The sequence below is a fragment of the Thamnophis elegans genome, chromosome 8, assembly GCF_009769535.1.
Source record: "Thamnophis elegans isolate rThaEle1 chromosome 8, rThaEle1.pri, whole genome shotgun sequence".
NCBI classification, from domain to species: Eukaryota; Metazoa; Chordata; class Lepidosauria; order Squamata; family Colubridae; genus Thamnophis; species Thamnophis elegans.
The window spans coordinates 800,016-826,202 of NC_045548.1; positions in this window are offsets into that span (position 1 = coordinate 800,016).

Sequence of the window (26,187 nt, forward strand, 5' to 3'; positions counted from 1 at the left end):
ACAAATGTTAAAGGGGAACTCCACATCATTAAACTTCATCCTAATGCTAAAAAAAATGTTCAATATGTAAATAGATAGTAGCAAACACACACATAAACACACATTATAAAATCAGTAAAAATGGTAAGATCTCATTTGATAATTGTTTCTGAAGTGGAAGCACTTCTAATAACACTCTAATTAAAACAGAACAATTATCTTCTGCAATTTGATTTCGTAAGTTTGTGTGCTATGAAAGAAATCTATGCCTCTTATGGCAATCACATACCGTATCGTACTGGTTTGATTTTGCTAGTATGACAAATTATACCCCAAAGTTAACAAAAGGAACAATGAAATGTATGTAATCTATTTCCTGATAACACAAACTAACAAGTTGAAAGATATGTATGGGAATGGGGAAATGTATAAAACCTATAGATAGATAGAGTCAAAATCAAATTCAGGTTGGAAAATGGAATCCGCCAGTCTTGAATGACTGCAACAGAAAACTCACTTTTAGTATTTAAGATTAAATATAATAGGCAATTCTATTTCCTGGAGGAAAAACCAACTTTCCAAAGGCTATTAAAGAACCAAATACAGTCCACAAAACTGGTTATCGGGATAAAGCATAGCTAGATATACCCATATGTGAGTGAATTTAGCCACTCCACAGAATAAATACATAAAGAGGTGGCAGGAGGGAAGGAGCATCTATTCATCAAATATTTGAGAGTTCTGGGTCTATCCAATTCAACTCGTCCAGTCACACAAAATAATAGACAATGGAAACACTACTTTTAATCGCACATATTGAGAGATCTTTCTATAGATTCCTCTTCAGACAACTCATCTATTGAGTGAAGCGTGTTCAGAGCTGATTCTGGTTGTACGTATGTGGTATGTATCAGTGTGGCTTTGATTTGTTCTAAATGTGCAGCTATCTCCATTCGCCACGTCTGGTTTCCTGAGAATGGAATAGGCGGGAAAAAGTGTTTCCTCTTATTTTTATATAAAACTTCTGCTACAGATAAACGAGAGAAAGTAATTCCTTTGGCTATTTATCTGGAATCAAATACCATGTACATCCACTTATTCTTTATTGCTTACCGCCATATAAAGATGAATAGGTTGAAGTCCTCTTTTCTCACCACACTTTGATAATGAGGAGAGCAAGTTTGATATATTGGACCCTATTCCCCTCCTGGTATTTCAAACACTGAATCTTCAGACTACAAATGCTGAAGAATAATTTACTATAGCAATATCTAGTTCTACATCTGAAACAAAATGGCAGAATGAGATAATCCAACATTGTGCTGAGCAGCTCCATAATGAAAAATGTTTCACGCTGAGGAATGCATGTAGTGTGATCTTACTAAGATGTAATAATTAGACCACAATTAAAGAGTCAAGGTGAGGAAAAAAAGTGTATTTGAATAAGCAGATGACTAAAATGGAAACCATTTGACTCTCAGCTCTGCAGTGTCACCAAACAAAAAAAAATAATGGTAAATTGAACAAAATAGTAAAAATTTCAGCCTAGAAGAGGTTATTCTAATCCAGAATGAAGTTTTGCTCAAGATAAATGAAACAGTCATCATAGCAAATATTCTGTACATTCTCTACATTATAATTATGTTAAGTTTCTTTGTACTATCAGTTCAGGGCATGTAGCTGACTTATAATGGATATACTGCAGAACTGCAGAGAAAAAAGCAATTACTGCCAACCTGCCTTCCGTTGAGGACCTGCACACACCGCCCGAGTCAAAAAGAAGACCATGAAAATATCTACAGACCCCTCGCATCCTGGACGTAAATTGTTTCAACTCCTACCCTCAAAACGACACTATAGAGCACTGCACACCAAGACAACTAGACACAAGCACAGATTTTTCCCAAACGCCATCGCTCTGCTAAACAAATAATTCCCTCACCACTTTCAAAGAGTTCACCAAGGCTGCATTGCTATTACTATTAGTCCTCTCATCGTTCCTATCACCCGTCTCCTCCCAGTTTTCCCCTCCTTTGCTTTTATACTCTGCAAAACTAGGGAGGCTCCTTCTGAAATTCTTCCCATGTCCCCTCTCCTTCTATGGACTGAAATATCTTTTACATGATGCTTGTCCACTCGTTAGCTTCTCCTCCCGTCTTCCAAGGTCATTCCAACACACCATGACAATATACCACGCCAGAATAAAGTAGGGGTGAGCCTCTTCCATCCTGATGCCAAGACTGAATGAACAAGCCAGCAGAAATCAAGTTCAACCTGGGGGAGGTTTTATTGTGTCCATACTTGGAGAAGAGCTTCATCATGTATGTCAGGAAAAGTGCACACAAACACCCATGCAAATACAGCAAATAGTCTCGGAGTTTGCCAAATCTATAAACTGAAATAGAGGATAAATTTAAAAAAGGATTTCTGACCAAAATGAACATTCCGATTTGCCTATTTTATTTTTACTTAGAGAAGAACAAAGTTGGTCCTTTCTTCTTCTTTTTAATTTATCAATGGCTACTGAGGCTATATTAATGGTCATATGACTAAAGATCTTTTACCCAGCACTACCAGCATCCTCTTTACCTAAAAGGTTACACAAACATGCACACACACACATACTGCAGGATGAAGGCCTCTTCCACATGTTTCCTGTATGCTTCTGAGCTTTCTATTGCCAATTGTTGCCAAGTGGGCAGCGATACTTGCTGATGCATTCCAACCATCTTGTTTTAGGTCTGTTTCCTGGACCCTTTTTATTAAGTGGAATCCATATTATGTCTCCACCTGCCACCAGTTTTTCTTGCTACGTGATCAGCACATTTCTATTTCAGTTTTTTTACTCTCTTGATAATATTGTATACTTTCATTTTTCTCTCTAATCCATGTGCAGTTCTTTCCATCTTGTTTTGTGAGCCGAGCATGTATCTTTCCATGACTTTTGCACCACTCCTAGCTTTTGTATGAATTGTGAGCCTAGTGTGCATGTTTTACCAGCTAACATAGTGCCCATGTGGCACACCCTGATCGCAATTTTTTCTCTTCAGGCAAAGGGGGAGGTTGTTCGTGAAAATTATGCTTAGCTTGCCAAATGTCTGCCAACCACATAACACATCATTCAATTTCCTTTATTGTATCACCATCTATTGAGATCCATTGGACAAGGTCTCTCTCTCTCTCTCCCTCTCCCTCTCCCTCCCTCCCTCTCTCTCTCTCTCTCTCTCTCTCTCTCTCTCTCTATGTGTGTGTGTGTGTAAAATCATGGGAAAAAATGTATCACTATTTTATGAATGATCAGGTTAGACTTGGTTTTGTTTCCACTTTTGATAACTTGTGAAATTTTCAAATGATCCCAAGTTATAGTCCTCAAAATCTATTAAAGATGCAGGAGGATTTGTGGGGAGGGGTTGGGTTGTACACAGTTTGCTAAGGAAGATGACATCTTTTTTATGGTCACTGTTTAGAACAATATACATTATGTAATAGAATATACTTGAATAGAGATGTATTACATTTGTAATTAAGTTTGCACAATGCGTTCATTAGAATATTTTGAGGACTGGTGAAAAGTTTATATATACATATACCGTGTTTCTCCGAAAATAAGACATTCTCTGCTAATAAGCCCAATCGGGCTTTTCAGAGCATGCGCCGTAATAAGTTTTGAGGATTTCTGTGAGAAAGTACAAAGAAAAAATGAAAACAAATCAAGTTCTAGGACATTATTTGATGGGACTAAAGAGCAATATTATTAAAAGCAAAAAGAAAGAATATAAAGTTGGTTTATATGATCAAGGTTAAAATAGATGTTTAATGGACTTTTGCTGATCAGGATGAAATTTGACTAGAGAGAGGGGGGAGGGAAAAGGAAGGAAGGAAGGAAGGAAGGAGTAATGTTAATTTGTGTAGGTACTCATAGTCAAGATAGACCGGGACAGTGTAAATATAGTAAAATAAACCAAATAAAATAAATTAAAAGGAAGGAAAATTTCTGACATTCACTGCCAACTTCCCAGAATAAAATTCAATAGGTAAGCCAAAAGAAAGTTTTAGGTAAGTCTTGCTCCAACTGACTGTTTCTCTGTTTAGGTAAAAAAAAAACATCTCTGAAACAATGACCCGATGGGATACAGGTTGTCTAATGTGTTACAAAATTCTAAATGAATTTATCACAATCATTGGAGAATCAATTTTACTTTCAGACTTTACACCTCCAAATTTTCTTGATTACCATTTTTTTATCTTTGTTAGGCATAACTCTTTTTTTTTTTAGTTTAAATGTTTTATTCATTTTCATTTTCAATTTTGTACATTCACTTATATACTGAATATTTGCAATAATAATAATATGATAATAAGAAAAGAAAAACCCCACCCTAAACACAACTCATCATAAACCCAACCTATCACTTTCATACACCCCTTCTTCTCCCCCTCCAACTTTCCTTTCTCCCTCCAACGATCACCCCTCTTACTTCCCTTTCCCCTCCTATCTTCCTTTCTCGCCTTCCTCACCCTCCTTCCCCTCTCATCCTCCTTACATTCCCCTCTTCCTCCCTCCTTACTTCTCCCTCTTCCTTTCCTCTACTTCTCACTATGGTGCATTTCTCTCTTCCTTAATCTATTCAGTTACTAAAAATTTCGCTAAAAAGAAAAGAAGAAAAAAAAAATAAAAAGAAAAAAAAGAGAAAAATAAAAAGAAAAGATAAGGATCAACAGTATACAAGTGTATTCTTCTTATTCTATGTATTGAAACTATATCTCCACCCACCCACCCACCCCCAATGAACCCCCTCCCTAATCCCCTCCGACTTCCCAGGTCCCACACCCGGCACAGTTCAATACCATTCACCTTCTAAAATATCTTATTAAAAATAATAATAAAAATAAAATAAAAAAGAACACTCCGAAAAAGAAAAAAAACGAAAAAGTAAATTAAAAAAAAAAATTAAAAATCTTTTGCATTATGCTCAGCCTCCCATCATTCTTAAAATTTAAACAATATAAATCATTCCATTTATATTTTGTCCTCGTCCCTTACTTCTTTGATATTTACCCCCATCTTCCTGTAGGCTCTCCAGATAGCCTTTCTTAACCTTATATTCAAATATTAGTTTATACAAAAATCAATTTATCTTCAAATACAGAGCAATCTAATCATACTTTCGCTACTCATCTTCCTACCCTTCGTTTCTCCTCTCCATTCCTCCCAAGCCCAAATTCCATAAAATTAGGATCTCGCTCTTCACTTTAAAATCCTGAGCTTTTTATGTTATACTTCAAGTATATAAATCCGTAAAATGTGTGCCCAAAATCCATACCACTTCATTCAATCCCAAGATCCCTTCATCGATATCCCGCTCCACCTTCCCTTCTGCCCCACTCCTCCCGACTCCATTCATCCCAAACCGCAATTCAAATGAATCTTAGTCCCTGCTTTCCTCACAGAAAACAATTCATGCGCAGTTTGGATTGAAATTCAAATAAGTCTTATAAAAGTCCCGTATAATATCTGTCCAACATAAGCAATGCTTCTTTCCATGCCTCATCAGTACACAACTTTACCATTTCATACCAAACAGAAATCCTAAAATTTTAATCAGTCCAAGAGCTTAGAAAGTATTTTAAAGACATCGCTGGATCTATATTCTTTACTCTTCTGCCCTTCCGGAAAGAAAAGGCAACCCTCTGCCTTATAACCACGTGTCCCGCTGCTTTATAAATATGACTAAATCCTCAGTTTCCGCTCCTCTGCCTCTCCAGTAGGGGGAGAACAACTCCCTCCTTCTTGTAACCAAGTGACTTGCTGCTTGTCTCTCCTTCACCTTGTCCTTCCGCGTTTCCGAGTGAGTCAAGAAGCCCCGCCTTCAGAGTTTTATAATAAAAGTCCCGGGCTTCCGAGACAGAATTAATACGAAATCTTTGATTTTCGAGTGTAACTGTGATTCCAGCTGGAGCTTCCCATTTATACTGTATTTGACGATTTCTAAGTTCTTGGGTTAAAAAAGTATAGCCTCTCCTTGCTTGCAGCATCTGGAGCGGGATCTCTTTAAAGACAAACAAATCATGGCCATCGATTCGGAGCTTGTTATTGTAAAACTTTTGGATGATCGCATTTCTGGATTCTCTTGTGAAGAAGTATATAATTATGTCTCTTGGAAGCTGTCGTTGTTCTGCTACACACGAATTCTGGCGATAGATTTTTCGAATATTCCAATCAAAATTGAATCCCGGACCTCCCACCGCATGGCTGAAAGCTTCTACAAACGTCTGTTTCAAGTTCTCTCCTTTCTTTTCGGGCAGTCCTCTGACTCTTATTGCAGACGCCTTTCTGTTATAATTTATCATTATAAGTTGTGTTTGAGTATCTCTAATCTCTTGTTGTAATGCTTGGATGTTGGAAGTCAAATTAGAATTAGCCTTCTCCAAAGTTTCCAGTTTGGTCTCCATTTCTTCGATATAATCTGTCAAAGTAGACGTAACTTCGAACATATCCACCTTTATTTGGGCAATTTTAGTCTGTATTTTATCGCATAAATCCAGCACAAATTCTTTGATTTCTTGTTTAAAGTCATTGAGTATTTTAAAAAAAAGCTCCTGTGTCAAGGAATCTCCAGTAGGGGGTGTAGGAGGCAAAGGCAGCGATTTACTAACAAGTTCTTTAAGCACATGCGGGGGGGATTTTTTTGCCTGCTTAGACCTGGGAGGCATTATAGATAAAAGCTGAGAATAAACGGATAAGCAGTGTCTTCACTTGGTCAGTTCAATAAATTATTTGTAGACTTTGCTTGTTAATGAGTAGCAATCTCCGGGGAGATAAAGCCGGTTAATTACGTCATCAATCACCAACACAGTAAAAACGCCATTTTGAAACCCGGTTGAACAAAGAAGTTTCAAAGGAAAAACAAGGCTGGTGTTTAGATAGTTATATATATAAAAAAAACATCACAGGAGTAAGACCCGCTCGTGTTAGCCTTAAGTTGTTTTAAGCAATTTATCATTGTCCTGAGGGGGGGGGGATCGTCTGTCTAGGGCTGCAAAAAGGCAGCTGCGAGGAACTGGCTGGAGATAAGAGCTCAGTTACGCTGGATCTCTTCTCCGTTCGCAGCCCAAAAAAAAGAAGGGGGGCTGTGAACTACGAATAAATCCTAGCACCTGAGCTTCTGCCTGCCCCTTTCTGCCAGAAAGGGGTGATATCTATTGATCTTAATTAGATATACAGACCAGAACTCTGAGAGGGGCTCCGTTGAGCACCTTCGGCGACAGGCTCCTCCCCCCCGGAAGTCCTGTTAGGCATAACTCTTAATTACGACTTGAGTGAAAGGAAAATGAGACTTTAAAAAGTGAAAATCATACAGATGGACTGAAGGTACACGTTGCGTAATGCCAGGCTTTATTTTAAAGACAATTTGCCAACAAGAGCCTTGGAGCTTATTTCATACTTATTATTAAGCCATGTACCTTTGTTTCCAAAATTGAAGTGATTGGTATCATTGATATCATTAAATCAAACCAAACCAACCTGTTGCATGATTTAGTCCAATGTGCCAAACCCAGGCAATGCGTGAAGTGTTGATGTCACCTACTTTATTATAACCTCATCAACTGAGGGCATATTAACCCTCATGTGTTTGTTCAGAGGAAAGTTAGTCCTTGAACTAACAGAAGTTTTTAATTCTGTTGAGAAACTAAGCTAATTGAAGTTTTTTTCTCACAAGCTAATTTTGGTCTGGGGAAGATTTTTGACAATATCACAGCAGCAGAGGAAAGTTAAATCTCCCTATTCTGCATTCTGTAGATCCAATTCAAAACAAATGTTCTCTAAATGTATCTTTTTTTTTCAAATTCTCATAGAAAGCCTCTTGTAATTAAGCCTCTAGAGTTCACATATGAGCATAAATGCATGAGCACAACAATACAAAACAAAAATAAATAAAATTCATCTGCTCAATTTAAATCCTAGAGACAAATAGAGGGCTAAATCCAGCAGTAACCGAGTGCATAGTTATACCTAGGAAAACATTTTAATCAGACAAAATTGGGGCAGCTGTTTGTCTGGAAAGCAGGAGTCTTGAAAATATATAGGAGCAGTGATGTATCATCATGTAGCATTGGTAAATATCAGTTAAAAAAAATCTAGTTAGCTAAAGTTCAAGAGAATTTAATTTATAAAATACGAAGGAAAGAAAAAGGAGGAAAGAAAAATGTTCCTGTTCCCCAAAAGATCTGCCACAAGGCCTCTGATCATTGCTGTGATATGTGCAGTTTATCACTTACAATTGTGAAATATCTGGAGAAAATGTGACTGGAGATGTTTCATAGCCCTGTGATAACATTTAATCATTCTCCCAGGCTGCAAAGACACTGACATGGTTGGAAGTGAAGTTACGGATTAAATCACACTAAATTGTTTTAGCATTATATTTTCATCAGTAGAACATTTGTTTTCTGAATCATATAAATGAGGTTAAGCATTCATCTCCAGTCTGGTGCCTTTCCAATGCGTTGGGAGTTCAAATACCTGCATTCCTGTTCAAGAAACATAACAACCAAATGGACTGGAAATCTTGGAATTCGTAAAGGAAAATAGAATGCATTACTCTACATCTGATTCAAATGTTTGAATTGATAATTTGATTTGGATTTATATGAATTAATTGGCATCATGGCTCTGGTGAGTAAATTATGTAATTATGTTATTTCCTAAAGCATAAATGCCATTCCAGTTGAAAACCAACGTCCAGCTCAACAACCTATCTCAGGGTGGGTAGTATAGTTGCAGCTGGAAAAAGTTCTCAATTCCATTTTCTTTTTTTAATTATTTGGATCATATTCTCCAGAATAATGTTGTTGAAATTCAGCACAAAATTACTGATTTTCAGTAGGTTTTAAGGCTTAGACAAATACATCCATGGCTGATGTAAAGTAGTACTCACAATTCCTTACACTAAAAACACCAGAAGCATAAAGCAAAGTCTGTTATACCAAAATAGTTTTTGCTAACCAGTCACCCACATCATGCTTTGGGCTTTCAGAACCCATGGTTTAGAGGTCTCAGTATGAGGTTTGGGTTCAAGAAGCTCATTAGGTAACAGGAAAGAAAGAAACTGAAATCTAATATTCGGGAGTGGGCGGCATACAAGACCAATAAACTAAACTAAACTAAAGTAAACTAATATTAATATTTTAATATAAAATATTAAAACTTAATATTTTGCTGTCAATTTACTAGTTATTTTTGCACCTCCCCCCCCAAGAAATGCTTCTTTAGTGCATGCATGCAAGTCTGCGTTAGTTTTCCATCTGCTTAGCAGTCAGCTTTACAACTTTACTCCCATCTTCATGGTTCAACAGTCCCTTGAGACCAAACAATAGCTATTCATTGTAATTTGCAATTGTCTATGAATACAGATGTCATGGCAAAGCACTGCGACTTGCAAATTAACATCCGGACATTGCTTGACTGTATTGCTGGGCAGTCTCCCTATCAGTAACTGCTTTGTTTTCTCTTTCCATGATTTGAAAATTACTGGGAAGCATCCAAATGTATAATTACTCCAACTCTAACCAGAACAGAGCTAGACAAGCTCTTCTCCAATAAATGTCTTTCTGTCTTAACTTCTGCACTCCCTGGGCGACATTGCAAATGCCTGAAAAATAATGGGCTTTGTTGCCCAAAGAAAAGCGAAGTGCACTAGTTTACTTACCCAATGACAAGGACTCCCTTTTATTATTATGTCCCTTCCCTAGGACGTTTCTCAAAGGAAACGCCACCATCAAAAATGTCTCCAATTAAAGGCATTGGAAATAACTCTTACTTTACACTGGACCAAAGGGCCAAATACCTATAAAAAGATATCTATATCTATATCTATCTACATCTATCTATCTATCTATCTATCTATCTATCTATCTATCTATCTATCTATCTATCTATCTATCTATCATCTATCTATTCTTTTTACTAAAAGAAGATGTTCATTTGGGACCAAGGTAATGTCTTAGCTATCACAGTCTTTTTCATATACATGTGAACATTCACATGCATTTATGTATATACAACAAAGAACTAATTTGTAGAACTAGACATACCACATAACCATGGCTGCTGTTCCAGAAGTGGGTTGTTCCTGGATCAGGTAAACTGGTAGTGGCAGTGGCGGAAGGCTCCGCCCACCCTCCCGGACACTTCTGCACATGCACAGAAGCATTGCACAAGCAAGCATGCACAAGCGAACCGGTAGTTTAAAAAAAGGAAACCCACCACTGTGCTATTCTCTTTATTCATTATAGAATTATAAATATTTAATGTTCTTTTTTTAAATTTTGAAATAGGTTGTTATCTGGATGGAATGGGATACTGCTTTGTGTAGCCAATGTAATTCAGCCATTTTGTAGATGGATGGATATGAGAGCCAGTTTAGTCCAAGGCACCAGGGTAGAAAGCAAGAGGTTTGGAGTTCAAGTCCTGCCTTAGCCATGAAAGCCAGATGTGTTACATTGGGCCAATCACTCTCTCTCAGTCAACACCACCTCACAGGGTTGTTGTTGTGATGACAATAGAAGGAGGAAGGTTTGTTGGATATGTTCGCCACCTTGAGTTATTTGTAAAAATAATAAAATGAGATATAAATAATCAAATAGATAAAAATAAATAGGCAGATATTGGGCTCTCAGATGATCTGGTAATCATAAAAATAAAAAATCCTCAAATGATATTTAGTACACTTTCCTCTGGCACATTCCTTCTACTAACTCTTTGGTCACATAAATATATGCATAAACATACAAAAACACTTTTCTTCCCTTTTTGTTGTTTTCTTATAGTTTCCTTATAGTTATTTCATTATAACCCATTTTTTCTCCTTCATGCTTACTATACCTTATGCCAGTGTTTTTCAACCTTTTTTGTGCAAAGGCACACTTTTTTCATGAAAAAAATCACGAGGCACACCACCATTAGAAAATGTTAAAAAAATTTTAACTCTGTGCCTATATTGACTATATATAAAGTAATTTTCCCACGGCACACCTTACACTATGTCACGGCACCCTAGTGTGCCGCGGCACAGTGGTTGAAAAACACTGCCTTATGCAAACTTCTATTTCATGCGTTAACTTCTATCCCATATTCAGGCTTCTCCCATCAAATGCAAGAAGGTGGCAGGTTTTTTTGACTAAGTCATGTTTAGTAAATCATGATTATATTTGCAAATTTTGTCCCCAAATTCATCAGTGATTCATAGATAGCAGCAATGTTTAATTCTTCTCTCTTTTCAGTTCCTCTATCTTGAGCTGGTATGTGTGTGTTATTACCTACCTTCTGTTACAGTTATGCATATATGGTATGTAGGAATGTACCGGTGTGTGTGTGTGTGTGTGTGTGTGAGTGTGTGTCTGTGCGTGTGTGTCTGTGCGTGTGTGTGTGCATGCATGTATGTATATGTGTGTGTGTGTGTGTATTAATATGTGTGTTTGTGTGTTTGGTGTGTTCTGATGCAGATCTCTCTCCTTCCTTCCTTCCTTCCTTCCCCCCCTCCCTCCCCCCTCCCCCCACACACTTACATGCATGTGTAGATGTTTTCATACCCATATGCATGCTTTTTTTTTTGCTGTCTTTCTGTCTCCCTCTTTCTTACACACGCAAAGTTAAACATGGCTGGTAGGGCTCTTGCTTCAAATTAAATCCAGGCTGACTTGCATATTTCCCTTGAGGCTTCCTGTGGCTTTCTGACGAACTACCTTGGGGGCCTCACTGACAGGTGGCAGCAGAAGCTAAAGCTAAAAAATGGTCAAGAGTTTTGCCATCAGTAGTTGCTGTCTTGAGCTTCTCCCTGTCACATCAGCTGTGGTTATGAGAGAAGGAGTCCTAATTTTCCACGAGATACTCCCAGTCTGGTTGTTTTTAGGGATGTCCATAGCATCCTCTCATTAAAAGCCTACTGAGTCCAAAACGAAGTGTCTGCTGCTCAGTCAACATGCCAGGCAGAGTCAGCCCTTCGCTCAATTTGTGACATATTTTCTCTGTAAATATAAGCCAGTTTTCTGTCTAGTGCACTTTCCGAAATAACTTAAATGTATGTAGGTTTAGCAAAGGGATTGGTTTCCTTTCCATATCCAATTTGGACTCATAGTACTACAACCATCTCATCCGAAATCCTTGGCTGTACCTCCATAGAATCTCCGAGGCTGACGGCCAAATTGCAGTTTTAAGAACAAATTGGTAAAAGCAGGCAAAGTAAATCACATTCACTGTATTTAATTGCTTTGTATTACCTGTTAACGTACAGGGCATCTCCACCCTCTGTATCTGTGACTAACGTTCTGCACTTTCTGCAACATGGTTTTCAACGTGTACATTTTTAATATGGTTTGGATTCAGGTTAATCCTTAAAACTGACCATTTGGAGCAATGAAAGAGATTCAAAAAAAAATAATTTTGACTTATTTCCATACATTTCCCCTCAGGGTAGTTAAGTCCAGAGTTGCAGATATAATTACTGAGTGTAAATTTTGAAGATACCTTGGAGCTCAATATAATGCTGGTAACATTAGTACAACGTGAAATCGGAGTAGAACTCAATGTATGTTAAAGTGCTGAGAAAGCGAAGGGGAGACAGGATAGTGGACCTCAAATAATTGGAAGGTTTCCATGGGCAGAAGTATGTCAACGTGTTCTCCATAGTTCCTGGGGATAAGGAAGAAATGGATCGAAGCTTTTACAGAGGGAATACCAAATTCAAACTAAGGAGAAATGTCCTGATTGTGATAATTATTTAGCAGGAAAATAGTCTAACTCCAGAAACCATGAGTACAACATATTGAACTGGAAGCCCTCCAACACTGCTGTTCTATGATTCAATAATATTTAAATTTATAATTTGATAAATTATAAGATTCCATGAACTTTTTTTAAAATTAAAAGTGGAAATTATAAAACTAACAGATCTTATTTCTACATATACAGTATGTATGTATGTATGTATGTATGTATGTATGTATGTATGTATGTATATATGTATGTGTTTTCATAGATTTTCACAGGTACAGGAATGCAGGTCTTGGCGCATTTGGGTCTTTTCCCATGTAAGATTGAGAGTATCTTGGCAACGTTTCAATGTGGTCCCACTCGCCATCTTCAGGCTGGTGCCTTCGGCTTCATGCTTGTGAAAACAAAGTGTGATCAGAGCTGCCGTCCTTCAATAAATCTTGGTTGTTGTGTGTGGAGTGCTGGCTTTGTTGCTGTAAGTGGGTTGGTTGGTTGTGTTGTTACATTTTGATTAGTTGATGGAGTTGATGTATGCAGATCAGTCAGCTGTTTCATAACATCCTGTGTGGCTGAGGTACTAGCTGTGTGCCCATTAGTCTTTTGTGGGGAAGAACACACAACAACCGCTACTTAAATGCACAATCCCATCACCACCCTGCATAGATCAACTCTGTAGCCAAGACTCTCATCTCCAGAACCAAACGCCTAACTCACAAAGACCACCTGAAAACTGAATTCCACACTCTCACAAATGTATTAATTTCCAACAGATTCCAAAGAAACACAATTACCAACCTAATCCAAAAGGAGACACCCCCCAAGAACCGAGACACAGAACAGGACAACGGCATCGCCCTCCTCCCTTACATCCAAGGCACCACAGATAAAATCAGCAAAATTCTCCACAAACACAATATCAAGACAGCCTTCAACACTGACCAAAAAAATAGCCAGCATCTTAAGAAACCCCAAAGACAAGATCCAGCTAGAAAACCAAGGAATCTATGAAATGCCATGCAAAATCTGCCCAGCCACATACATTGGACAAAGTAATGGGAGAATAAATGCACCCATTGCAGAACACAAGAACACAGTGGGGATTTTGTAGCATTTAATAACTAATAGTATAGTAAAGCTCATTTGCTTTTTTCAGAAACCTACATACAGAAGTTCTCATGGTATCAAAATTCTGTTCTGTGTGGAAATTTGGATCGTGTGGTAACCTTCTAGTCTCATGGAAGTTGCATATGCAAAGGTTGCATTACTGCCAAAGTTCACTCACTGATGACTTTACTAAGTAGCATAAGCAACATCTGAAGGAAAACAGCACAGTTCAGCCATGCATCCATGCCACGCGCTGTAGCAGCCTCATATGATTATCTTAAAGAGGGCTGAATAATAATATCTGGGTTTAAGAAGAAAAAAGTGCAGGAGTTTATACTGGCCACATATTTCATTTCTGAACCTAGTCCAAAAGTTCAGAAAGAAACCCATTTTAATAGCACTGATCACTCAGTGACATTCACAAGGACAAAACAAAGGTAAAAGTTAAAAAAAGTCAGAATAAAATGTGGGACATAACCTGAACTGGACCACATTGCAAAAGAGCTCAGTTTTTAACATCCTTTTAGAAATCATTGGAGGCGAGTTTATTCTGATCTTCCTGGGAAGACTGTTCCAAAGCATGGGCACTGCCCCTGAAAATAATATCTATCTCAGTCTGATACCTGCACCTGATCTTTAGCTGAACATGGCACAGATAGTCTGTTTCTCCTGAGGTGCTGGGTTGGTGATCCACCGCAATGGCAGCAACTGTATTCCCAAGAAAAGGGAAATTGAAGACCAGCCAACAGTTGAAACTGACCAGGAATTGTTTCAGAAATGGACATACCACAGCCTCCTTCAAGACTGCGGCCAATCCCCCTCCCCATAATGAAGTGTTAAAAATCTCTGAGATCCAAGTTTGATATGAAATCCATCTGGGGAGATTGTATCCAAGGCTTCATTGTCAAATTTGCCTAATCAGGTTGTGGTTATGAACCTAAGTCTGCCATTTCAGAAGTCATGAATGAAGGTGATCCTAGTGCAGAACAACCTAGCATTAACCTTGGCACCTCAAGGACAGGTAATCCAGAAATTGGGCCACCTGCCTCCAAGAATGCAACAAACAGGTCAGAAGTTCACTGCCATTCTCCCAATGACAACATGCGAAAATTCTCAGCAAGTACAATACTACAGTTCTATAAAAGTGATAATGATCTGCTATTCTCAGATAATGAAGAGATGGTATTTATTGACATGTACACCTTGAAAGGATCAGCAAATTTTGTTTTCCAAGGGTTTTATATTTTAAAATGTCATGTTGCTCCATTTATTGATTCTCTTTATGGGGGAGGAAAGCAAATGTTAGCCTAGCCTTGCAAATAATCTAGCAGTGTCTGGGATGAAATTTAAGAGTAGATGTTATTGACTGATATCAGGAGTCTGCATAAATAAGGAAGCAAAAACTGCTGTGTTTGTGCATGTGTGTGTGTGTGAGAGAGAGGGAGTATGTGTGAAGTGTGCGTATACACATTTCACAAACATAAATGTTCACCATTTGAAAAAGACTCTTATTGCCTTGAGTTCTGCATGCTAAGAAATGTACTCTTAATACATAAAAGGAGAGTAAAAATAAGAACAGAGTTCAGGCTCACAGAGGCTGGTCTGTGAAAATTAACCAGGGATGGTAAACTTCAGAAGCATCTGCTTGTCTTTGAAGACTTCAAAAGAGACTGTGGCCTACCTGATAGAACCTTTAATGCTGAAGCTGCTCACTGCCAGAAAACCTTTTCAGCTGAATGGACTGAAGGGTTTTGCCCACTGATAATTAATTGTCTGTCTTTGGTATTTTTAATCAGTTGGTCAAACGAACAAACTTAAATTCTTCTGTGGTTTAGCTACTTTAAATGGGGAAAAAATAAATAAGTTCTGGAAGATCAACCCATACTGAATTGTACTCTACTCCCCCTTCCTTTCTCCTTCTCCTCTCTCTACATTCCACTCCTCCTTATCCTCCTCATCTTCCCCCCTTACCCTCTCCTATCCCTCTCTTCCCATCTTTCTTCTCTCCTCTGTTTCCCACTCTTCCACTCATTGGTGTATTTCCGCTTCTGAGCAAACTCCAATCTATGTTGATGGTATTTATGCTTCCATATCAATATACTTAACATATCCTAGTTTTGAAGAAAAAATAAGAGAAAACAGTATACATGTGCAATCATAATACATTAAAATCTAACACCCCTCGTCATATCCCTCCCTCCCACCCTCCTCCCCAACTCCCCCAGCCTTCCCTCCCCCGACTTCCCAGAACCCATACACGGTATAAATCTTTAACAAAAACAGTCTAAAATATATTGAAAAAAAGAATAAAAAATTGATCTTTACATTGAACTTAGCTCCTCCTTGCTAAGCTAACTTTAAACAACTTATATCATTCTTGATCTTAATCGTAAGCTATCTGGAATTTCTTAGTCCTGTATTTATTTTGTATATAATCAATCCATTTTTTCCAGTCTCGTTTGTATCTCTCATTTGAGTGATCTTTAAGATATGCCGATATTTTAGCCATCTCGGCTAAATTTGTGACTTTCAATGTCCATTCTTGAATTGTAGGCAAGTCTTCCTTCTTCCAGTATTGCGCCACCAACAATCTAGCTGCGGTTATTAAGTGCAAAATCAAATTAATCTCTACAGCTGTACAATCAGTAATTATACCCAACAAAAATAACTGAGGAGTAAACTTTATCCTTTTCTTAAGAACATTTTGCATAATCCAACATATTTATATCCAAAATGCCTTAACCTTTTTGCAAGTCCACCATATATGAAAAAACTGATTACTGAATTGTTATTACGGTCTTTCCTTGACTTGCCTGATCAAATGTTATGGAAGATCACATTTCTTTGTGTGCGAGTTTTCTATTCCATCTTTCCTTTAAGAGGTCAGTGGGGATTAAGGTTCATTCCCCTCCCCCCCATAAAATCAATTCTACCTGGGTATGGACTAAGAGTGAGATAATTTGTGATATAATAGAAAACTATCTGTTGATTTAAAAAGAAAAAAAAACACCACATGTCTACATTTTCTATTAATATGTAGACCAAACTAATTGTATGTCTGTTTTCCACATTCAATAAAAGTTCCTTCCAGCTGAGCTCAATTCCTTCAGACGTTCCAGATCTATTAGTATAATTTTATTCAATTATACTGTGACAGAATAGAGACAGTGACAGACGGCTACTTCCTACTCATGCCAACAGATTAATTCTTTAATGATCTACCAGACTGGATCCTACTTGGCTTCCAAATCCAGAGACAATCATGCATTCAATGAAAGTCGGCATCCTCTCTAGCTCTGGTCCAGTTTTTTTGGTCATTGTCCATTTATTAGAATGGGAGCCTTGTGGGCTATAGAAATCTCCAAGCAGGAGTCCACAAGGAGAGGTTTGCTCAGATATCCTTGCTAATAGATGAACAAGAAATAAGGGCAAGATAAATCAGGTAACTTGGAGACACTGAAGAGAGAGGAGTTTAGCTCTTCACAGTGGTGTCTGTACATGGACCTGTCTGGCTACAGGTCCATGTAATCACAGCTTTACTCCCTGCGTGTGTGTGTGTGTGTGTGTGTGTAATTAATATGACAATATTATAAAGGGATAGGACTTCTATTACACAATCACACTTACTAACTTGACTTTTTTGATTCCTGTGAATGTGTGTTTGTCCAATATCTTTTTAAGCAACAATTTATACTGTTGCTTTTATCCGTCATATAAAAGTCAATATAATGTATGCAAGAAGGAGTAAACAAAAAGATAAAAGGCTGTTTGGGGATTTAAAAATGAGGAGACTTTATTCACCCTAACAATGGAGTCTTCCTCACTGCCAATTTAGCGCCTCTGAAGTTAAAATTAGCCATGCTTAAATTTGGGATCATTGTGACTTGGAATCAAATGTACTGACAGGATTAAAATGTTTTCAAATGTTTCTTCAAAAGCCTTGCTTTCAAAGGTCCAGGCATTTTTCCTCAAGGGAAAAAGAAATAAAAACAAATATAAAAAGCAGAGAAATGCCCTAGCATTTAAGTGACAGACATCTTCTTGTTTTTTATAATTCTCTCTTCTCTGTCCAGATAAAACATTCTACCTATAAATTTATTTGTTATGTATCTCCTAGCATTTTAAGGGCCATATAGGGAATATAGAGTTATAATATGGGCACATAAACAAAAAGGTAAAAGATAATGGAATCCCTTAGATGTTACATTTATAAATATCCATAACATTTCTGAAATCCCTTCCTTTTTTCCACTAAAGTTCTCTCAGGACGTTGTTTAGAAAATGGATGCAGTTCTGCCCCTGTAGAAGGAGAAACATAAAAGTATTTCAATTTGATCTCTTTAACTAAAAAGATTTGCTGGTAAAAATTAAATACACTTTTGGGCTCGTATCTTCTCTTGGGAAAAATGGCCAAATAGAAAATTAGGTCAAATAACTTCCTTCTGATTTCACACACAAAAAATGTTCTACAATGGTTACAAAAGGACACAAGTCTGTATGCTGTAGATATACACGATTTCATATTTTGAATAGCAGTTCTCATTCATAGAATACCTGAGAAATTAAAGCTGAACAAAAATGGTTTAGGAAGGAAGCCTCAAGTTTCAAATCTGACAGTGCTCCTAACTCATCCCAAAATATTTCAGGTGCCTCCTAGATTATATCATAGAGTTGAAAGTGGTTGCTTTATGTGGTTGCTTTAGTTATTGTCTGGAATGCTGCATTTCACTTCTGTCTGCTATCAGAGTATTTGAAAAGATGTCAGAAGTCTTTTCTTCTGTTTCCTTCCCTCCATTACTACATTTCCAAGATTGCAACTATTATGTCCATCCAAATGTAGTGGACCCAGTAGGTAGCATGAAGTCAGTGTAATGCAGGGAAGTGCAAAATAGCTACAGTGCACAATGTTGAGGAAATAAGACATTAGATCAGGGGTCGGCAACTTTAAACACTCAAAACCGGAATCCCGCCATTCAATTCTGGAGCCAACCATAAAGTCTGGTTTTCCCACCACAGAGTCTCCTCCTAGTGCGGTGTCCTTTTTCCTCTTCCTGTCCTGACCAAAAGCCCTATCAATTGTGGAGCTGACCGGTGACGGGGAGCCACAGCAGAGGCATGAAAGAGCCACATGCAGCTCCAGAGCCACAGGTTGCTGACCACTGGGTTAGCTGAATTGCTCTTCATCCAGACCTGGTGGCTCCAATTTATAGGTTCGCCCATCCGAAATAGGCCAGATGGGGGAGGGAGAATAAAAAGGATGAAAATTAAAGTAGTTTTGTGAATAGGCCCAGAGTTACCTCAGTAGGGTATGGAAGTCTTGCATTTTGGTGTGAGTGGCAAGAAAGAAGAGGAAGCAAAAGGACATTTGGAACCAGCAGTGTCCCTTCTACTGGCAGAAAAAGAACTTGAGGGTAAATACAGACTAAAGGGAGGGTGGTGGCCTAGCAGTTGACAATCGACTGGAAAGTTGGCAGTTCAAGACCTAAGTACCATATTCCATTCTTGCCCCAGCTGCTAACCTAATGGTTCAAAAGCATGCAAATGCAAATAGTTAAATATGTAGACCTTTTGGTGGAAAGATAACAGCATTATGTGCCTCTTGGCTTATAGTTTTGCTAGCCACATGACAACTGAAGCATCTTTGGACAATGTTGGCCCCACCCCACCCCAGTTAGGAAACAGAGATAAGCACCAGCCCCTAGAGTTGGATATGAGTGGACAATCTTTACCTCTTTTTTTTAAGTCTAAGACTAGATGGGACAAGGGATTTTTATTTCAGAGCATGGGTTGATAGTTCACTACAAAACATGGCAAGCTGGAAGTTGTATTCATGAGAGCCAGGAGTGAATCAAGATTTGGAGAACAAAGGAAAAGATGTTCAGGATTCAGATGAAAGGTGGGCAAATATACTAGAAAATGAGGGGGGGGAAACAGTTACTTGTCATTTTATGAGTGTTTGCAAAGGAATGAATTCCATGTCTAAAGCTCCTGGTCTCCCTTCTCCTGCAAAACCAACAAAACTTTGATTACTACTGGACATTTGTGATTTGGGTGTTGTATGTCAGAGATTAAATTCTGGTAATAATTTGTTCTGTGTTTTTTTCCCCTTTTCAGTATAGAAAAGAAGACAATTCTAAAACATTGAAGTATCCAAATCAAGTGGGAAAGAATCATCTAAGCAGAACGCCACCAAAATTGATTTTGATTGCTCAAAAGTCTAATTCTTTGCCCTTTTAACAAACAACTGAAGATAATATAATTCAAATGTTGACAGACCAAATATATCAGTGACTTAAACTGCAAGTCAGGAATAGTTCTTTCCTTTCAATGATGTATAATTATTCTTTTGATCAACTCTTATGCTTAGATATCCACAGTTCCTTTTGTCTTAGGAATGTCAAATACTGTACATAAAGCCACAGGTAAACTTAATGGGTTTGCATGTGACAGTTTGCACCTTGAACTTGTTTGTAAGTAACAGACAGTAGTTGAGGTTCTGCTTTTCTAAGCATAAATTTGTTTTCACTGTTTTAATAAGTTCTGTAGAATAATAAAATGACAGATGAAATTTGGTAAAATTAATGTTTTTTTAAAAAAAATTATATGATATAATTAGCCACTGATTAACTTGTCAACAGTAAAGAGATGAAAAAATATACCTAATACATATTCATTTGAAAATTTTGAAATAATTACATGTCATTCAATCTGTTTTTATCAAATACAAGTCTCACCTACCAAATCTGCTTTTCCTCCTGTTGAAGGAATAATCAGAAGTATGAAGACAATTAGGTTAACTACTTCAACCTCTGCAGATTTCTTCCTTAATAATTTAAGAAAGACATTGATAGACATTTAAGGTTTAACATTAACATTGCCCAAGATTTTCTTGGACTAATAGCATTTAAAATCTAATTAAATCTAATTCTGTATACACACTGGGAAATCATCTAAGCTAGAACTGCAAGAGTCAGTCAGTCTCTCTATTTATTTCTATCCTCCTCAAAATAGCACTAACCAGAAGAATGAAGATCGTGAAAGAAAACCTAATATTCTCTAAACTTCTCTCTTTTTAGAAACTTAGTTTTTATACATGGTGGCGAGTGCTGTAAGAAGGGACATCATGCCTCAGAAACCTCCAACCCAGGGCTTTCTCTTACAGTTTTTGGACTTGGTCAGCTGTAACCACAGCACTTACTAAATCAATTCTGATTAATTAATATGTACCAAATTAGATATAGATTAATAGATGGTGCCCTATTAAAAGTTTCATTAAGAGTATTATTTTGGGTTTTTAAATTTGCTTAACAGTATTTGTATGGAAATGGATACTCTCATTGTCAGAAACTCTCTACCCATGCAGAAAGTTACCTTTATTTGATCTATATTATGTGCATGAGTGGTATGGGATTCATTCCCATCTGTTTTAGGAAAGCAAGTTAATAGCATTACACAAGCAAGGAAGACTAAACCACAGAAGTTCAGACCCATCGGTGTTCATATTCCAGGTTTTGTGGAAAACTCAGTGAGTCTTCTGCTCATTCCAAGTCAAAATACATCTGGGTCTAGAGGTAGTATGGTAAAGCGATTGACAGAATAGACTAAGAGAAGATATTTTAAGCCTCTATCGCTCTCCTGCGCCATGGAAGTTCATTCGATTATTTTGGACCAGTCACTGTCTCTCATCTCAGTTTATTTCGTAGGATTGTTATTCTGGGAATAATTAGTGAAGGAAGTATTAAGTACGGCACCCTTAACTCCAATAAAAAATGTAGTATATAAACCTAACACTTCACAATAATAATAGCAATGTGTGATTTCTGGAAAACACCATTTCTACTCAAGATATTTTGCAGATTAAAATTATTCTCAGATAAAAGAGGTGAGATAATAGCACTGTGTCTATTTCAAAAGAATTCCCAGGGGTTCAACCAGCAAATATCATCTGATGGCATCTGATAATAAGATACAGTACAGTCCATGAGTCCATCTTTAATTACAATCTTTAATATCTAACCAATGAGGAATTATATTTATAATCTATGTATTATATAATTCCTTCAAATTTAGCAATGATGAGAGCCAACAATATAAATATTCCCTGAGAGCTCTAATAATCCCTAAAGGAAATGTTTTGTTGTGTTAACTAAATTTTACATCCTAAGGAACAAATTTTCAATTGCCTTAAAACCTGAGGCTATTACGTACTATAGAATTCTCCATTCCAAATTTCTTTTACATTGTGCACATTTATTGTTATTCTTTTTAAATGTTGGTAGTAATAAACTGTCAGTTTAGTTTTAATAAAACCTTCTCCAGAAAACTTAATGCCTCTGGCACTTGAGAGGCCTCAAGAGCATTAGGGCCAAACTTGTAGATAACAACTGTTAACTCGATATATTGCCATTGAGCCTTTTTAGATAAATTATGTTCCTTTTGTAGAATCTCAAAGGTTTCAAGTAGCATTACTTTATGGGGGAAAATGATTCCATTATAAGCCCTTGTTTTTTTTCTACCAACAAAAAGGCTTGTTGAATGCTTGCATCCAGGTTCTCAAATCTTGAAGCATAATTAATTGAGACAGCACAGGACATGTTTAAAAAGGGAGAGCTTCTACAGATCCTTTCTCAAACAGTTTTTGAAGTTATGCATTGTTAACATCTCTGTTCTTCCTGTGGCATTGCCCTATCTTAACAGTTATATACTAATACCAATAGCCATGTATCTTACACATCTTAATATTCCCAACTGGAGAAGGTCCTTCACCTTAGCCCGATGTAATGCATTACCTTCAAAAAGACACCAAACCCTTTAGAGGATACCTTTGTGACTCAGGACATGTGGAGACAAAAGCACGCGTTCTTTTGTGCTGCCAGTTTCACACAGCATCCTGAAATGTTTTAATTTGCCACTCCTGGCTAGTAAAACTGGACAAAGTGACCAGCAATACAAACAATTCCTACTTCCTGATATTGATCTTTAAATAATATGTAAGATCGCCAGGTTCTTGCAGTGGCATACAAAATTACACAAAGGATAATTAAGAGCAATTGAGCTTGTTTAAGCAGGGAATGGCTTTGCCTCAGCATATGACCAATAACCCATTGGTCATTTTAAAAAAAGTCAGATACTATGCAGCTGATCATTCTCACCCAGAATGATATTAAAGTCCAAAAAGTGTAAGATAATTTTGAGTTATTATCCCATAAAATAGAGTCACCATTTGTATTTACTGATTTATTCCATGCATCTTACAGAACTTTATAGCAATGAGAGAGAATGAATTAAAAATTAACTCAAACAGGAGTTGTAACACTTTAGAACGATCGGTTCTGGGGCTGCAAAATCCAGATGTCTACCAGATGGCAGGAATGCATTCAGTTTGCTGCTGTGTAGAGATTGCGAAGTACTGAACTGCAACTCAGATAAGATAGCCCCACCTGGAATAAAGTTTAACCACTTCATTTGGCCTCCCTTTCTTTGAAATTGTGGTGATATTTCTTTTAGTTGCAACATACAGTATGTGTATATCAAGAGATCCTTAACCTGCTTTTCCCCTGTCGACTTGTCTGATCTCATGTACCTTCATTCCCTTTGTGTATTTGTTTAGCCTTCGTGATATTTGATAACTGGAGTGAAGGTGTCTTAATAAACTTGACATACTATGGCAAAGCCAATCCCGTCTTATTGGTAAGAAATATAGAGTTTATAACAATGTCTGGTAATAGCCCTGCTTTAAGATTCCTTGTTCCAACTGCTAGACACCACTATTAAAGAAATCTTGCACTTTATATTGACTTTCAGCCTAATCCTATACTTAAATTCTCTGTAATTCCCACTAAGATCAATTTCAATTGTTCCAAGGTAAGTATTCAGAGAATTAGTATGCTTACATTAATGACACAGACTGAATGTATTATGTGGTCCCACATGCAGCCAGAGCGAAATTAAGCATCTCAAAGTACACATTGTGATTTATAAAAAAAGATTCTAGTTTTTAGGATACAAAAAGTCTTAAGAGAGACAATTTCTCCTGCAACCTATCCTCAGCATTTTTATGCTGTTTCTTTGTTCACTTTCTATGTGCCAAAACTAATGCTGAGGTTTTAAGGGATGATCTATTTATCTTTTTGGAAGGTTTAAAGCACCCCTAAAATGAAAAAAGGACCCAAATTGAGGTCACCAATTACTCTGAGAGGTCCTGTGAGCCACAGAGATGAAGGTGGCCACACATGATCTGGGTCACATTTTTTGCACTCTTTTAGTAACATATCTATTATCCAGGACATTATCCTAGATGGAAGTTCTGAACTAACTTGTATCGCAGGGACTTGACTGAGAGAAAGGGTAGAGTGCAACTCCCAGCTCTATTTCTCAACTTCTTCCATAATGAGAACCAGCTAAGACTGAAGGATGGCAAGGTCAATGGCTGTGATCTGTAGAAATTCCATCTCATTGACCAGATGCTCCACTGCAGACTCGGCCAATTTTGAGTGAAAACTGCTGTGTTTAGATTACCAGGACAATACAGGAAGACAATTATTTTTTTAAAAAAAATTGTATTTAAATTTTAAAAGTACAAAGATAGAAAACTAAAATATATATATTCAAAAGATATTGAAATTGGTAACAAATACGGAGAGGAAGAGAAAAAGGGGAGGGATATATCAGCGGTGTGTTCCAAATCCCATTGCAACCAGTATGACATTCACCACAGGACCGTGCATTGCACAGGAGCACAGCAGGCACATGCGTCCGTACCTCCAGCGACGCTCCGTGATGCCTCCGCAATGCTCCACCTGCTCAGCAGAGCGTCACGCAGGCACTGTATGTTCCATGTGCATGCACAGAAGCTCTGAAGAGCTCAAATACCAGTAAGGAGCTCAGGAGGGCGGGTGGGCCCTCTGGAGCACCATACCGGTACCCCTTGCTCCCGGGAGGCACCGGTACACCTGTACCAGGATGCACCAGTCGTAACCCATCACTGGAATATATCGTACATACATATACATATACATACATACACACACACACACACACACACACACACACACACACATATATAATTTTTCTTTTCAGCTCTGCATGTTACCTTTTTAATATATATATTTAGTTTTTATTAGATTTTATCATTTTACTTTTAACATTTTAATACAAATTATTATTTTAAAAAACATAATAAAATTCCTATACTGGTCTGCCAATGTAAACACACTCAATATTGGTGTGTGTGTGTGTATGGATAAATAGATAGATAGATAGATAGATAGATAGATAGATAGATAGATAGATAGATAGATAGATAGATAGATAGATAGATAGACAGACAGACAGACAGACAGACAGACAGACAGACATACATACATATATATTTTCTCTTTATACAGTTCTCCATCATTTTGCGCTAAAAATACGAAGGGAAAAATTATCTTCTCCCCATATCTTATTTCTAAATAAGTCTTTAAAATCTCATCAAATGTCATAAAAAACCCATTAAAAGCCACCCAAAACAACAACATATTAACACTTTTAATCTTTAATCTCTTCAAATGATGTCCCATAAATTAATTTCTTATCAACCTCTCTTTAATTTTAATGCTATAATACTTTAATACTATAGTTTATCTCTTTCTTTAAAAATGCAGCAAAAATTCTCTTCTTCCCATATTTTATCTATAAAGAAATCTTTAAAGCCTTGTTCAGGTCAAGAAAAATCCTTTGAAAGCTACTAGAAGAAAGATCCATATACCTTTTAATCTTGGTCATATAAGCCAACATGTGTGTGTGTGTACGTACATACATACATACATACATACATACATACATACATACATACATATATATATATATATATATATATATATATATATATATATATATCCCAAAAGATTCTAAGAAATCCCTTCATAAGCACAATGCATCTTTGTTGTTGAACAAAAGTAAGAAAACTGTCGAAGTCACTTTTCTGAATCAAACTCGATACATCCAAGAGATTCTTCTGGGTTCTTATTTGTATGTCTCTTGTAACTATTGAAACTTCAGGTGGTTTCATTCATAGTTCCTGCATAACAGCTTTGTCAGTATTGTTCTTGTATCCTGTCAAACTGCCTGAAGTTTTATTGCATCATCTTCTCTTCTTTTAAGCTATTTCTATAGTATCAGACAGTCTAAGGAGAAAGTTCTATGTTGCCAAATATGCTTAAATTCTTCCAAAGGCAAAATACCCTCATTCTGTAATTCTGGATCGTCTCTTTTATTTGTAATTTTTTATTCTTATGGATTGTTCATAGTAGTGAGCCTTCAAGGTCTCATCTTGTCATAAGTGTTCTCTC